The 15,943-nt window shown below is 34.1% G+C and overlaps 1 long non-coding RNA gene across 3 annotated transcripts in view; it reads left to right on the top strand.

The window, feature by feature from the left end:
• The window catches only part of LOC146400015 (uncharacterized), a 400,690-nt gene extending 388,549 nt beyond the window's left edge, over positions 1 to 12,141 (top strand). For all 3 annotated transcript variants that reach the window (XR_014816806.1, XR_014816807.1, XR_014816808.1), the window contains 2 exons: positions 8,350 to 8,477; positions 9,223 to 12,141. This is a non-coding gene — a long non-coding RNA (uncharacterized LOC146400015). The remainder of the gene's footprint in view (positions 1 to 8,349; positions 8,478 to 9,222) is intronic.
• Positions 12,142 to 15,943: the final 3,802 nt, after the last annotated feature.

Here is a 15,943-nt window from a genome sequence, read left to right as displayed (position 1 = left end):
GTATGTGTAAGTGTACACACAAACGTTTACTTCAAAAGAAACATGATTGTCTCATGATTCTTGAGTCTAGAATTCTAAAATCAAGAAGTTGGCTCCTTCTGAAGTCTGTAAAGGACAGTTAGATCCATACCTCTCTCCTAGTTTCTGCTAGCTTCAGGGGGGTCTCAACGTAAATAAGAATTAAGTGCTTTATGTTGGATTTAGGGTCCATCCTAATGACCTCATTTTAACTTGATCATATGCAAAATACTCTATTTCCAATTACGGTCATATTTGCAGGTATTGGAGTTACAGTATTGACATCTTTTGATGGGGACACAATTCAACCCATATACCCTGTGGCTTCTTTGACCAATGGCCTGTATGTGAAAGCACCAGTATGCCGGTTGCAAGACTAACCATGTCAAAGGCCACATATGCTTACACTTTCTTACGTGTCTGTCACTGCCATGAAAGGCACAGAGGCTGCTGTTCATGGAAAAAGAATGAAAGGAAAATAGGAGGATGGCAACACCTTAGCCACCACAACCTGAAACAGCTTCATGACAATACCTAGACTACATCATATGAATTAAAGGTATTTTGCAGATAATGTGAATAAATATTTTAAACTACATAGTTTCGGTAGGTCTATAAAGATATTCAAGGAACAAGTAGAATCAAGAAAAAGAGGCAAGTGGGCAACAGCCATGACATAGAAAGTCTATTTTATGAGAAACATCTGTATTGTATTTGTTTTATTAAAAAAAAAAAACCTAGTCATTGTGTAAGGGAGCAGAAAATAATATGACTAAATTTTCTCAAAAATTTGTCAAATATCTTGATTTTTTTCTGTATTGAACTTATTACTAATATTCAAAACTCTCAGCAAATTAAAGAACAAGCACTTTCTCAAAATATTTTGCAAAGCAAAGTTAGATGCAAATGGCAGTATGTTAAATTTCAATCCCATAAAAATTGATTTTTTAAAACAAATCCCTCAGGCTTCATCCCTCGTATAAAGGCACTCAGCCTGGCATGGTCTCTCCAAAATTTTACACAAATCAGCAAATTAAAAAAATTAAGAAGCAAAAAACTTGGTTTTATATAGTTCAAGACATTTTTTAGTATCTCAGGCAAAAAATAAAACAGCTGAGCTTAAAATCTGGCAGGCACATGGTTCTTAATCTAGAACATTTACTATATTTAAAACATAAATTAAATTTCTTGCATCTGGATACATTATGAGAATCTGGATGGAATCCTAATGTAACTTCTCTGGGAACAAATGAATTCCCCAACCACTAAATCAGCCAAATGATTTTTTTTCATAGATTTATCTTTGTTAATAAGGCAAAACAAGCATTTTCCAAGTGTAGTAGAATATTTTTTGCTACACACTATTTTTCTGTCTACTTCTTACTCTTGCCTACACAGCACATGCATAAGCACTGAAGTTTTTATAGGAAAAGCTTTATTTTTATTTTACACATGGGAGTTCTCTTGTGGTACAGCAGGTTAAAGATCCAGTGTTGTTGCTTCAGTGGCTTAGGTCACTCCTGTGGCGTGAGTTCTATTCCTGTCCCAGGAAATTCCACATACCACAGATGTGGCCAAAAAAAAAAAGAGGGGGTGTATCTTATAAATGGCCTAAAAAATATTCATGAAGGCAAAGAGGGCAAACCTCAGCATCCACCCAAGAACTTGGGACACTGACATATCTAACAGGTAAAATTAAATAGTTGGCAAGGATACACTAGAAAAAGAACAAGCAAAGAGCAGTAAACAAGTTTAAATCAGGGTTCCACTAACTAGCTTACATGAAGCAATATCTTCTACACATAGTTGGAAGTGGAATGGAAAAATACTTTTCAAATCATTCAACAGGTTCTGTTTTTTTGTTTTATAATGATTTTTATTTTTTCCATTATAGCTGGTTTATATAAAAGTTGCAAAAATAGTACAAAAAGTTGCCATATCCTCTCTACTCAGATTGAGCATTTGCTTTATGCTTTACCTCATTTGCTTCATCTGTTCTTTACATTTGATGTATCAATCAACACATATATTTTCCTGAGCTACTATTTATTTATTTACATATTTTAGTTTTTATTTTTTTGCTTTCTAGGCCCACATCTGTGGCATAAGGAAGATCCCAGTCTAGGAGTCTAATTGGAACTGTAGCTTTTGGCCTGCACCACAGCCACAGCAACGTGGGATCTGAGCCGTGTCTGTGACCTATACCACATCTCACAGCAATGCAGGATCCCTAACCTGCTGTGAGAGGCCAGGGATCAAACCCACAACCTCATGGTTCCTAGTCGGATTTGTTTCCACTGCACCACAATAGGAACTCCTCCTGAGCTGTTTTAGAGCAAATGTAGACATTTATGTGTTTCAGGGTGTATTTCTTAAGAATATTAACATTATCTTAAATAATCACAGAAGAACTATGAAAATCAGAAAATTAAAAATTTTCGTGGATAAAAATCCACAGTACATATTCAAATTTTGTCAGTTGCCCCAGTAATGTCCTTTATAGAATTTTTCATCTGTAGTCCACAATATTCATTGCCTTTCGTTGTCATATCCCTTTATTCTTTATCCCAGAATAGTTTCTCTGCCTTTCTTTGTGTTTCTTGGCCTTGACATTTTTTTTTAAGAGCACAGGCCAGGGTTTTGTTTCGATTGTTTTATATAATGTCTCTCTATTTGGCTTTTCTCTGCTATTTCCTTATGATTAGAACCAGGTTTCACAACTTATCAGAAGGCATATAATGTCACTTTGGACCAATATTAGCAGTACTAGTAGTGAACATTAGTTATCAACCAAGTTTCAGTGAATCCGTAGACCAGAAAGGTAGACTGATATAAAACAACTTACATGATTAGTTTTAGCTCATAAAATGCTAGCAACAATACAGTATTTACAGACTATTTGTGCTAAGTATTTATGTATTTCAGTATTTTAAAAATACTGTTCTGAATATTATCCATTGAGTGGATTTGTTCTGAGTTTATGAGATTTCTTAGTACCTACAGAGTGATTATTTTCTCTATTAAAACTATTAGGATATATAGAAAAGATAGTTGAAAGAGTGAACATTCTAAAAGGTATTAACCTAAAAAAAAACCTTCAGAAATATTTGTAAGCAATTCTTTAAAAGGCCCATGTTGAAAAAATATGAAACATTAAAATTCATAAATAAATAGTTTCTGTTTAAACTCTTATAAATGATCAGATATTCAGTGTAACATTTTGGAATATTGCTTTAATTTACACAGATAGATGGTATTTTATATAAATAATTTTAATTTGAAAATGTTTTTGAATAAGCATTTTTATGTGAATACCAATATGATGAAACCAACATTTAGGTCACTAAATAAATATTTTAAAATTATAATATTCTTAAAATTTTATCACCATCTATTGCTTTCATGTAAGTCCCAAATTAAATGACAAATATAAGATCAATCTTAAGATATATGCATCTTTTATAGGAGTTATGCTTTTGCATAAAGGTAAAAAAATTGTTATTAAAAAACTTATTTGCAGGTTAGGAAATTGAGTTCTTATAAGACATAATGAGATAACTAATGTTTTGAAGGCCGTTTAACCTCTTGTAGCTCAATGTCTTCACCTATGAAATTACAGAGTTACATTAATTGTTAAGGAGTCATTCAGTTTAACCATATGTAGTTCAGTGCTCTATGGAGCAATTAATAGCCAACATGAACAAATATTTGAACAAGTTTTGTACAGCATATATAGTTTCTTTTTCATGGAACATCAACAAAAAAACTATTCTTAAGAACTAAAGGTCATAATTATTTTTCCCTAAAGTGTTGCACCAAATTAAAATAAGATATACTAAGTGTATATTTCATTAGGGACTAGTGTTTCCTAAATCACAAAAAAATTATAAATCATATTTTTTTTTGTCTTTTTAGGGCCACATCCATGGCATATGGAAGGTGTCGACCCCAGGCTAGGGGTTGAATCGGAGCTATAGCTATGCCAGCCTATGCCACAGCCACAGCAAGTGGGATCTGAGCTGTATCTGTGACCTACACCACAGCTCATGATAAACCCACTGAGTGAGGCCAGGGATCAAACCCACATCCTCATGGAGACTACTTGGATTTGTTTCTGCTGAGCCACAACAGAACTCCCAGAATTTTTGGACTCAAACTCCAGGAATGAGATTGAAAGATAAATGTTCATATATAACATATGATATAGACAATCAGATAGAAAAATGAAACTTTATAAAAGAAAAAATAAATCTCTTTTTTTTTTTTTTTTTTTGGCCACATCTATGGCATGCTCAAGTTCTGGGGACAGGAATCAAACCTGTGCTATAGCAGTGACAACACCAGATTCTTAACCCACTCAGCCACCAGGGAACTCAAAGAAATCATCCTTAACAATAGTCAAGGTTGGTGGGAAACATGGATATAGAAATTACTCATGGATGAAAAATGGATAATGGTCCACAAGGTCATAGTGAAACCATCAAAAGGAAAAGCTCAACCCACAGCAGTTAGCTGCAACTTAAAGCCTTAAATACATATAAACACTTTGAGATATAGCTGCAATGTAAACAGCAGAGCTAAAGGTAAGTAGCATCCAAAAACCAAGGGGAAGTCACTATCAAGAGTCAAGACTGGATGTAAGTGTTACTTCCAATTTTTGAGAGTTCCTGATCCTATAAATAACTACCTTGTATCATCTTTCATTGCAAACAACTACTGTGGTAAAATTACCTGTCTTGTTATTTGATGCAGTCTATCACTGTGGTAGCTAAGCAGATTACTTTTCCAAAATTGCTGCCAGAATTTTAGTGCACAAATCATATCCTATATCTGATACTTAAATTCTCATTCAGCAAAGATTATTTCAAAAAAGTGGAAGTGGGAGACTTCTTTTAATAATTGGATTAAGTTTAGACTCTAATTGAAGTCATGGATGGCATTGTGATAGCGATCTTAAAACTGAGAATAAATAAAATAATTACTAAACATTTCTTAAGGATTAAAAATATAACAGTGAAAAGGCTTGGCATCAAAATGAAAGAGAACTTCCAATTAGCTACTATGTTATTCTCAAATCTTTGCCATAACTGAATCACAAAATGTTCCTGAAGCTTTGATTCCTTGTGATTCTAAATTAAGAGGATCAGTAAATAATTAGGAACAATGTAGTCAATAATAAGGCTAATAGATGACAAATGTAGTACTGAGAGGCTTAATGCTAAGACTAATGAGCTGTGGAAAAAATTTAAAAGAACTCCTCTTTTAATAGTTAAGAATTATTCTATACAAACCCACATTTGTACATTGGGAAGAAGACAAGATACAAAAATGTAAAGAGCACAAAATGAAAGTGTGAAATCATAATAAGACACCTACAGATAGGTCAACCATAGAGTCTCAAAAAACTCGAGTAATTTTTTTCTTTTTTTAAAAAGGCTCTTCTTGTCATGGACATAGGATTTTCTTATTCAGGAACCCCTCCTCTGCCCCCTGCCATGATTAAAGTATGGTCTCCATGACTGATATAAATCTCAGTGTCCAGACTGAGTTTATAGCTATTCATATTTCACCACAAAGAGAAACAGAATGAACCATTTGACTATGCTGTCATCCAGTTATTTTGTGGTTTACAATTAGCTACCAATTTCACGAATTTGTTGTTACAGGAAATTGGTGTTTTCTCATCTAAAAAGCTGTTGATCTTACACACAGTTTATCCATGCTTCCTTTCAATGGCTATGTAAAGATAACATGGGTAAGACTCTTTGCCACTTCTGATTGATGATGGAAATTGGAAAGAGTCCAGAGTCTTACCTCACAGTGTTATGGGATCATACATTAATCTGCACATCAAACAAACACATGCAGTAGAACTGTGACATCATCAAGTGAACAAATTATCTCAGTGAGCCATTTTAGTAGTCTGAACACTAAATTATTTTATCATTTTCAGTCTTAAAATTAATTGGTATAGGTATTTAAGTCTATGCTTTTGAGCCAATGAAGATATCAATTATACCCTAATCAATCTATAAAATCAATTGCAATCCAATGCAGTTATAATCAAACATCCAATTTTTTTCTATAGATGTTGATAACTTGATACTAAACGTCGTATACAAAGTTAAAATATTCAGAATTGCTGAACAAATTTTAAAAGAAAACAAAATTAGAGAATTTAATGTTACCTGGTTTTAATTATTAGTATGATCATTTAATTTCTGTTAAATTGTGGGCCAATCCCTACTGTGACTTGTTTTTGTATGGCCTAAGAGCTAAGAATAGATTTTCCATTTCAAAGAGTTATAAAAATAAAGAAGAATATACAATGTGGTCCCTAAAGCACAAAATATTATCTAGACTTTTACGAAAAAAGTGCCAACTCCTGCATAAAGCAGCAGTAATCAAGATAGTGTGGTATTGGCAAATGAGAGACAAATACATTGAGAAAAAGAGTAAATAGCTAAAAATCAAGCCATACACATTGAGTCAAATTACCTTTGACAAAGGCTTTGTGTAATGTAGTGAAGAAAGGAATTTCTTTCCAAAAGTAATTCTTAAATATTTTCCACATTTTAACCTAGCTCCCTAACTCACATAACTCACTAACATTGAGGTAGATCTCCTATCACCTGTGAATGGAAACAAGTATCCACATAGCTGAAAGAACGTCCGTCAATGTGGCTAGAGGGGTTAGGAGGGAAGACAAAGGGGAAAGAAATGAGAGATGCCTGGACAGAAGGAAGAGGAACGGAAACACTCACAAGGGTTGAGCAATTCTGGACAAGATATTTAGGCTAAGCTTCCATGATAAGGTGACTTGTGAACAGAGAACTGGAAGGAGAGGGGTCAGCAAATGACCAATGGAAGAACAGAGGCCGGAAGCTTATTCTATTTTAGGAAAATGAGAAAACCACTGTGGCTTTCATGGAATGAGTGAGGGTTTCATTGGTGGGAAATTAGAAAAACAAAAACAAAAACAAACTTGTGATAATACTGAAAACTTTGGCTTTTATTCTAAATGGGATCTCAAGCCATTCTGAGGTGTTAAGCAGAGGGGTGCCACAATTTAGTCCACATGGGAAAGATCAGGTTTTATTTTTCACTGCTCTGAGCGTAGACTGAATGGAAATCAAGAGTGGAACCAAGATGATTAGTGAGAACCTACTGTAGCGCACAGGAAAATTTACTCCATAATCTGTAATAGCCTATACAGGGAAAAAAACGAATAGATACATTTACCGGTATGCTGTTTCACTTTGCTATGCACTTCAAACTGATACAACATTGTAAATCGACTATACTCACAAAGAAAATAAAAAGACCAGTTAGATGACAATCCCTGTCACCAGGCATAAGATGATAGGGATTGAATAAAAAGTTCTTTAGTAATTATGTATTTAATTCAATATCACCTCTATATTCTCTCTAAAGTAAGTTGCCATTTATTTTCATTTTTCATATGAGGAACTGGGGGTCAATCAAGAACAAAGAACCAGGAAATAACAGAGTTGGCATCAGTTTTGCTTTTAGTACCTTGTTATACTGCCTCCCACAAAAACAAACGAACACAAATATAAGGGGCAGGGGTGGAGTTTCAGGGAGAGTAATTGCCAACTACAATGAAAGAAAGAATCAAATTAGAATAAAGAAGATGATAATTTATTGGGGCCACTTGACTTTATATTATCAAATGCATTTTTAATATAAATAGTGAATATTTGCTGGGAAAAATAAAACAAGTTAACTAAAGTGTGTCTTCAAAGAAGATGTAAGGAATGATGAAGCCTCTAATACCATTGCTGCTTTATACCATTCTTTAGGAAATATTGTTTGTCAGGAAGTCCCTAGAGACAGAAAGCATAATAGCTTGTAGCTTTCAATATTTATTTCAGAGTTTAGGCTAAATTTTGTGTTTGGGTCCTTGCTGCCTGTTGAGACTACTAGTCCATGTAATAAGTCATGCTACTACAAAAAAGTCATTATGATTAGAGTTTTCCTATTTAAAGTGCATGCTATCAATTAAATATGATCATGTCCTTAGGGTAAGAGACATTGTGGTTTCCCTTCTAATTGCCCTTATATTGAACACTAATGTGAGGTTTCTTTTGTGGTTAACCTTTGTGGACAGTATTGCTGGATTGACTTTCCTTTCACATAGCAGCTGCTTTCATGTCATCTTTTATTGCCATAAATCTCTGGCCATTTCCCTTTCCATGTCCACAAGGAATGTAGCAGTACCATTTTTTCATAAAGAAAATCACTCTTATAAAAGTTCAGCATTCTTTGGTTCTGCTGCACAGAATGTTTATATGTTTTCTTTTGTCTCAGATTCCCAAACGAATGATACCAGCCATTCTGATGAAGTGAGGAACAGATGGAGTGAATTTAATTTCATGAATTAAAAATTACATGTGTATATGAGGGATTTATGGAGGTAATTTTCTTTCACTTGATAGGTAAGAAAAGCATGTATCAAACTTAAGCAGTTTCTGTGTATCTATGGTTATAGGAACTTTAGCACTAATCTGATCTAGCTCTATGATCCATATAGCAGTTTGGCTGTTACTCTGGGGCCATATCCAGCCTGCTGCCTGACTTTGTAAATAAAGTTTTATTGGAACTCAGCAACACCTGTTAGTTTATATACATACAGTGGAGCTGCGCAGTAGCTATAGAGATTGTATGGCCCCCAAAACAGAAAATACTATGAATTTTACAGAAAAAAAAAAAAAACGTGTTGACTCCTGATCCATGATCCTGATTCTCTTTGAAGAATGCTTACATTATGGAGAGTCTCTTATGATGAACAAATACTGAGATATGTGAAGTGGTGCTCTCTTGGAACATAGCTGGTACTCCATAATTAGTAACATTGATATAAACAGGCCTGAGTCAGAGGATACTGCTAAAAAGGACCTCATAATGAGAGCTCATTGATCTTGGGTATTGTAACTCAACAACATGATATATGCTCTATTATCTATGAGCTAGAAATATTATTTTATCTTTAAATGGATAAGATGTTTTTCATTTGGGGAGAAACTGCTGAGCTATCACATTAATGATATTTTCTAATTAATATTTGAATTTTATTTAAACATATCTTTGTCGGTCTCACTGATTTTTTGTTATCTGATTTTGTTATCTGATTTTTCATCCACTTTTGTTAACTGTTTTTTTGTTATCTTCCTTCTTTTGCAGGGCCACTGCCAAAATTATACTGATATTCTATTACTAAAGATAACCTACCTGTGTAGTAAAATATAAACTTGAAAAATACATCAATAAAATTATTCCACCTAGCAAAAGATCTATCATCAGGCAAACTTTCTAAGTATATTCAAAACATACATTGATTTATTTAGGGGCAATAAACACATGACACCTCTGTATCATTTGGCAGGAAGTAAGCTCTGGTGAACATAAAGAATGTTGTGCCTCAATGGGATGTTTTGTTTGTTTGGAAGGACATTCCAATTAATGCATTTTATAACTGAATATCAAAATATATGCTTCTGTCAGTCATTGCGTGTATGTGTTTGTTTATAATAGTAATTTAGTTCTTGTTGGTTTTTATAACACCAAGAAGGAAAAATTTTCATGGCTAAATGTGTTCTGAGTGGTTAAAGAATTGATGTGGTCTGGTATGATGACTGTTTTCCTTCCAATGCTTTTGGTTTCAGATCCTGTCTTTTTATTTTTATTTTTAAATTTTTGTAGGGTCACACTGATGGCACATGGAGGTTCCCAGGCTAGGAGTCTAATCAGAGCTACAGCTGCCAGCCTACACCACAGCCACAGCAATGTGAGATCCAAGCCGGGTCTGCAACCTATACCACAGCTCATGGCAATACTGGATCCTTAATGTACTGAGCGAGGCCAGGGATGGAACCCGTAACTTCATGGTTCCTAGTCGGATTTGCTGTGCCATGATGGGAATTCCAGATCCTGTCATTTTTTTAAGGTGAAAGTAGGTAAACTTTTTCTCTAAAAAAGGTCTAGGAAGTAAATAGTTTAGTCTTGCAAGCCATTAACAATCTCTGTCTCCAATTCTTTTTTATTTCTTTTTCACTCCCTTTCTCAAGTATAAAAAACTATTGTTATCTCACAGGCTATAGAAAAATAGATCCAAATTAGTTCTGGCCCATGGGCTGTGGCTTGGTTTGCTGACATCTGTTTTATGGAGCCATCCTCACTCTAGTAAAACATTTTGTAGAGTGGGGTCACTGAAGGCAGCAAGACCCCATCAGCAGTCAGTCAGGTGTACCAGTACAGACTTTCCGGTATCAAAGTATTCTGGTTTTTGCATTAGTTGTTATATTGCCTTGTGGTATTGGAGCAAGAATATACTAGAGCCTGTGAACTGAACCTCAAAATAAATGCTCATTCTGTATGGCGTACCAAGTGATTAACCATGTCATGTGATCTGAGAGACATCAGGTGGCCATTCTGCATAAAATAACATTAGCAATATAGCAGAGTCTATCAATCAATATTAAGTGAATTACTTTTATGTATGGTATACACTTTATGAAATGTAAAAATCTAGACATGGCAGCCAAAATAATACAACCTGAATAAATTTAATAAGTGCCTTCCAATGAGGCAAAAAAGCAGAGAAAAGTGTCTTGGGCAATGGAGTAAAAGATGGCTATGTTTTGTAAAAGAATATTTGGAGCACTGAAGTGAGAAGTTCTTGTAATCTTAGAAATGCTGACCTAATTGACATATTCCATGTTTGGGAGCTTCTAAGAGCCTGGAGAGTTGAAGGCCTTTGTAACTTCAGCAGGGACACAGTCACAAGAGGGAAAGGAACTGAGCAGAGAGAGAACAGAAAGAAAATGTCACAAGCAAATCAACTTTAGTGAAGTTGGATGTGCAAACAATTTGTTGAACTTGTTTCACACTTTTCTAGAAAACAAATTTTAAATTAATTTGATTCCCCAAATTTCCCTCAATTTGATATTTTAGTTGAAAGCAAACATTCCAAAATTACCAAAATTCTCTTTTAGGTACCCTACAACCAAAAAGCAAACATATTTTTAAAAACTTATACCTTCTTTTGATGCATAAAAATCAATGATACTGGAGCTATACCAAAAATGGTGACAAAGTTGGAACTTGTGGTATTCCGTCATAGAAAAATTCTAGGTACCACATTCTACTTTTCATTAGTTAATGTGATTTCAGGCCTGAATCAATCCTAATTTGGGTCCTGTAAGTACAGCTTCGAGGATGCCTGAGGATCCAATGAGGTCTTATTTTGTAATGCCTTCCAGCCCTAAAAAATGGTGGTAACAATGACAAAAAGAATCATTTCAACATATTTTATTTCCTCACCCTCTGTTTACAGTGAATATTTTTCAAATTGACATGAGTTTTGTTATAAAGAGAAGTGAGAGTCAGGTGTTCAAGGCCAAAAGGAATGCTGCTTTGGTCAGGCACGAAGGGAATTGGTTTGACTTTGCTCCAAGCAGGCAATTAAGGGATGATGAATTAGAATCCCCTCAAAGCGGGAACCCTATTACTCTCAGACATGTCATGCACTCTGAAGTGTAAAATGCCTGATCATAAATAATAATGTCACTAATTGTGTAAAAAATCCTGAAAACAAATACCACTGCTATTTGTAAGTGGCATCATTGATTAAAAAAAATGAACTAATCTCAAATTTTCCCACCGAGATCATAAGCACATGATTTTACACCTAAAATACTAAAATACAAGTGTGTGACATGACATGAAACTAAGACAGCATCTGTTGCTTTATCCAAAATTTACAATACATTATAAACACCTTTATCATCTGAGATGTGGATCATGGTAACTTACTGAAAAAAATCAAAGTGACTATACTAATATTAAACTTAAAAAAAAGCCTAGTTGAAATTTGTATAAGTATGATATGAATATAGGTTATTATGAAATTTGATATTCATTATGGTCTTAAGTAGCTGTTTGAGTAAATATATATTACTGTATGAATGTCTTATGTATTGAATAAATCAATAAACAAACGATTATGTTTACAACAGATAGAACTATTTTAAAATTTAGTGATGTGCTAAATGATTATGTGATTATTTAATAAAAAACATATTCATTGAATTTTTATTCTTATCCAATGTTGCAAGAATGTTTTTATAATATTTTCTTAGCCTCTTTGCTGAAAACTCCATCTTGTCCCTCCTTACTCTGTCCCATCTTCCTGCTTGAGAAACAGTCATGGTGATGGTAAATGACTTAAGCTTAAGAACAAAGACTTAAAGGCATGGGTTATTCATAGGGTCAGCTGAATGAGGACATAATACATTGGTCTAGGCACGGGGGACCTGTGCAGATTGGCACACCATTTGCACAAGCATGATATGTCCTCTAAAGAATAAGAGAAAGAGGAACCTCATGGCCAAGTGGTTTATGAGTGGTCATTAACAGAATATGCATTAGAAAAGAGAACCAAAGTGCAAACCTAGGCACACAGGGTTGCTGCAAATAGGCATGCCATTTGCACAAGCACAGTGAGGATTCTCTGAAATGCTGTGCATAGATAGCTAACTCAAATGCTAATGATTCTTAAATGCCTAAAGCTTAGAGTAAAAGTTTAACCATCTACCAGCTAAGTGACTTTTAAAATAATAAAAAAACTTATAAAATAATAAAAAAAACCCTATATCCTGCACCTACAACCCCTTTTTCACTTGACGTAATCCTCAAGAGCACAATAAGAGCAGTGTGGTTTCTTGAGGCAGGGATCTTGGTCCCTGAGACCTTGAGTCCCCCGGTTCACACCTTTACTTAAGATAAATGTCTCTGTGTCTTGTTTTATGTTAACTTTTTTTCCTTAAGTTCCACAGCACCCATTCTTCAGCCCCATCCTGCTGAGCTGGTCTTGGCAATCCACATAACACAACCTTTGAAAGGTTGTGTTATGTGGATAAGAATAAGTTTGTTACCAAATTTATGATGCCATTATATTCACAAATGATACATTAATAATATATAATAGATATTCAGGTAAGTTTGCATCTACCACATTAAAACTTCAATAAAATTTATTAAGATCTAATTGACATTTAACATTGTTTAGATGCATATGTGTTGAATTTCATACACTTATGTACTACAAGATGAGTACCACAATCTCCAACATTTCACCCCACATAGAGGCTCAGTGAGATTAAAGAAAAATAATCACCATCACAGTTCATTTTAGAAAGTCATTTCATTTTTAATCTTGAAAATTTTGCTTTTACCACTGTAACACAATTTCACAATAATAATGCCAACAACTTTTGAAAGTCAAAAGCTTTTGGTTTTACAGATTTGCTAATTTTCTTTCCCGTGGAAAGTTGAGGAGAAGCACCCTTCTCTTATTTCTCTATCCCAGAACAACATAAAGCTTATGTGTTTTGAACAATCACATTTAATGTTCAGGACAACCATTCTAGGCATGTATTACTTCCTGCATGTTAGTGATGAGAAGTTTGATAACTAGCCAGATTCACTAACAGGGTGGCAAAGTATAGATACCAATCAATTCTAGCTGTCTCAAAAGTCTGTGCTTTTTATATTGGCTTAATAGCTGGTCTAATCAGGTATTCAAGACAACCACACAGGGTTACTTTTCCTTTCTACATATTCTTACACTTGAGACTTTCAATTTTTATATCCCAGGCAGGTCACCTACTTTTGGCCTACCTTTCTTGTAATGTGGTGCTATACAATTTGTTAGATTTACATTTTAATTATCTGAACGCTAAGGCTATGTGATAAACATTTTGACCAGACTTGGATATACTCATTAACTGTTATCTCTTACTTTGCCTAAGAAGTGGTTAATCTTATGTGTATCTATATAATATTCCTCATTTTAGGATACACAGGGCACCTTGCTTGCCTTGTATACTAACTAAATAAACACAGGAGATGTAGCAATATATAATAGAAAGAACATAACTTTAATCACAATTTCCAACTAAACCGGCATTTTTTTGTTTGTTTGTGTCTTTTTTTTACTTTTCTTGAGCTGCTCCCGTGGCATATGGAGGTTCCCAGGCTAGAGGTCTAATCAGAGCTGTAGCCACTGGCCTATGCCAGAGCCACAGCAACGTGGGATCTGAGCCACGTCTGTGACCCCACCACAGCTCACAGCAATGCCAGATCCTTAACCCAATGAGCAAGGTCAAGGTCGAACCCACAATCTCATGGTTCCTAGTCGGATTCATTAACCACTGCACCATGACGGGAGCTCCCTAAACTGGCATTTTGTTAGAGCTCAAAACACCTATCTAATTCCGAGAGAGCTGCTTAAACCTCCTTGAGTACTTGTTTTATCATTTTTAAAGTATGGATGGTCCTATTTGACTCATAGTTATTATAAGGATTAAGTTATAAATATAAAATTCTAGCACAATCTTCAACATACACTTCTAACCATTGTTAAATAAACAGGTCATAATGATACTCTGCTGACACGTTGTTTGAGAATGGAAGATCATGTATATGACAGGTCATAATGATACTCTGCTGACAGGTTGTTTGAGAATGGAAGATCATGTATATGCTATCCCTAGTACAGTGCCTGACACAGAGAAAGTGTTCTCTACATAGTAGCTCTTATGATTTAAGAGCCATATCTTACATCCTGGGATTAATTCATTTGAAAAATTTCAGTTATGCAATAAGCAGATCCTTGCTATTTCAAGCAGTATGTTTACCCTTACAGGGGAAATAAAATAATACATAATTATTGTCCACAAGACACACACAGTACAATTGTATTATATATCCAATACAGATATGGATATATAATGTAATTAATATATAGTAATTACACATATATTTACATATGAGTTATATATAAGTAACTGTATTTATTGCCATAAGTAACTATAATACTATACTGTCACTGAAGTGCTATAATAGTGTTTTGAAATAGGAAAAGAGTTACTGCTTTTGGAAACTTGAATATTATCCCCTTAGTTCATAAAAAAATATGGAATTGTGTAAACTAGTTTTAGTTAATAGTATTTTATGGTTAGAACTTTATGTTGTTTTTGCAGTTTTCCTCCTAGCATAATTAGAATGATTCATGTATTCTGGCAGCATTTTCTGTGTAATGGTACACATGCACACATCTGTATACAAAGAGAATAATCTATTGGCAAAACACATCTTCAGCTGTCTTTTGTTTGATTTGTATTTGTTTTTAGGCTTAAAACATAATTGAGTTTTATGTGTTCACTTTTATGGCTTATTAAGAAGGACAAAAAATAAATACTCCATGATTTCACTTTTACCATAAGGTATAAGGTTAACCTCTTGGTATAGTAAACATTTTAACATATTAATGATTAGTTTTCTCCTGCTTTTTATAGAAGGGCAAATACATTTAGGGAATACTGTACATTGGAAGTAAAAATAATAAAAATAAAATTCAGATAGGTTAGTAAAGAAGTCTTGTGTAGTAGATTCAAGTCAGTTAGTAGAAGACTATTGGATCTTTCTTTCATAAGAATCCAGTATCTTTAGCAGATGTTCTCTTCAGTAGAATTAGTGTGTGTTTTTTTCTCATTTTATATTCTAAACCATTTTTGTTATAAAATATAAGTGGTAGAAATGTGATGGCTTTGCTAACTGAGGATGACAATAGGGTAAAGGACAAGGAAAAAGCCTTTTGTAATTTAATTTTAAATGGTGCCATCATTTATTTTCAGTTGGCATTCAATTTTCGATACATTCACTTTAAAATGCATTACTGTTTAGTTTTCGATGTTATGGTAATTCTGGAGTTGACTTAGCTTTTCTCAGAGTCACAGATATGAGGCATATTAATGCACATGAGTTCCAGATGACAAATGATGCTTGAAGTTTCCATGTCTGCTAATTCATTTTTGATTATAACATGGATGTCTCCTGAAAT

The sequence above is a fragment of the Sus scrofa genome, chromosome 9, assembly GCF_054392235.1.
Source record: "Sus scrofa isolate SSC_HxYL_T2T_F1_AM1 chromosome 9, Sscrofa_HxYL_maternal_Yorkshire_Landrace_v2.0, whole genome shotgun sequence".
NCBI lineage: Eukaryota > Metazoa > Chordata > Mammalia > Artiodactyla > Suidae > Sus > Sus scrofa.
This window is presented reverse-complemented; position numbering and strand designations above follow the sequence as displayed.